This window comes from Pan troglodytes, chromosome 6 (genome assembly GCF_028858775.2).
Source record: "Pan troglodytes isolate AG18354 chromosome 6, NHGRI_mPanTro3-v2.0_pri, whole genome shotgun sequence".
Classification (NCBI taxonomy): domain Eukaryota; kingdom Metazoa; phylum Chordata; class Mammalia; order Primates; family Hominidae; genus Pan; species Pan troglodytes.
Window position 1 is genome coordinate 155602760 of NC_072404.2, and position 1396 is coordinate 155604155.

Genomic DNA, 1396 nt, shown 5'->3' on the forward strand with positions numbered 1-1396 from the left:
TTCTCCTGCCTCAGCCTCTCAAGTAGCTGGGATTACAGGTGCCTGCCACCACACCAGGCTAATTTTTTATATTTTTGGTAGAGAAGGGGTTTCACCATGTTGGCCAGGCTGATCTCGAACTCCTGACCTCAAGTGATCCGCTCACCTTGGCCTCCCAAAGTGCTGACATTACAGGCTGACACCATGCCCCGGCCCCATCTTTTGAATTTTGAGTGACCACAGGCATTGATGATAGAATGTGAATCACATTTGATTTGTATTCATATGGAGGGAAAGTGCCTCTGACCTGTCCCCATGGAAGGGAAATAAGATTGGCCTGGAGATACTTACCTTGTGGGGGAGATAACAGGATCACAAAAATGATTTTCCCAGGGCAAGCCTCATCCATTGCACTCTGGATGGGCTGACCCTCACAATTTCCCCAAACGTGGGACCTCAACTGCATAATTTGTGGTAATGGGGGACTGTGTTTATGCTTTCCCCTACTAATGAAGGAAAAGAAAAAGGAGACTGTCCTGGAGAGATGAGGACTGAGAAACCCAACCCAGCCCCTGGCTCCAAGGAGTCCCGGCCCAGCCCTGGAGACAGCCCTTATCAGCTGCCATCCCAGCTTCCTGTTTTTCAGTGGGCTGGGGACTGGGGCTGAAGGAACATCTGCTTCTGTTTATTCTTCCCCTTTATCTTAATGGGTTCCCTGAGATGGCTCCCTGGGCCACCTCTCACCACTGCTGTGCGTACTCAGGTAGGTAGTGCTCCCTGCCCTGGCTAAGACCCAGGAAGGGAAGGAGGAAGCATGGAGAGGCCAGAGACTTGGTGCCCTGGGATTAAAGCTAGTTACTAAACAGGTCTGGGACTTAAAACTGGACCCTAAAGTCAATGTAGAGAAGGGGAAAAAAGAATACAAGGCAAAAGACTGTCCTCCTAAGAGTGAAAGCAGGAAATGGGCAGGTTGCTGGGGGCAATCTTAGCTGCTAAGAGAAATATAATTACTTTTCAATTTCGGTTACACCTAGGCTAATAACCACAACTGGAAATTCTTGTTGGGAGAAGGAAGTTTTTTCTCATTAAGAGATAATAGAAAGTCATTCACCCTTGAACCTAGAACAGTCAACTTCAAACTGAAAGAACTTGACTCAGCTAGGGCCTCTGCTAGCCTGCAGTGCTTATTTACACCTCTGTGCAGATTAGAAAAAGGTGCTCCTTTGTCCAAGCAGTCACAGCCCCCAGTTTGGCAAGTGTCCCCCTCCCTATCCCCTTCCCCAGCACCCTATGACAACGACAACTTGGCATAGTTACATTATCATAGCAGCTTTCTCTTCTCCCCTACTAACACTTTCATTACCCTGGACAGCTTAAGCTCTGAATGGACTGTCCCAGAAGCACAGAAAAGACTTGT

The 1396-nt window shown here is 48.2% G+C and overlaps 1 non-coding gene across 1 annotated transcript; it reads left to right on the plus strand.

Annotated features, from left to right (window-relative positions):
* Positions 1-322: 322 nt before the first annotated feature.
* LOC112209959 (U1 spliceosomal RNA) lies at positions 323-485 on the plus strand. The gene has a single exon (XR_002944934.3). It is a non-coding gene; the product is annotated as a U1 spliceosomal RNA (small nuclear RNA).
* Positions 486-1396: the final 911 nt, after the last annotated feature.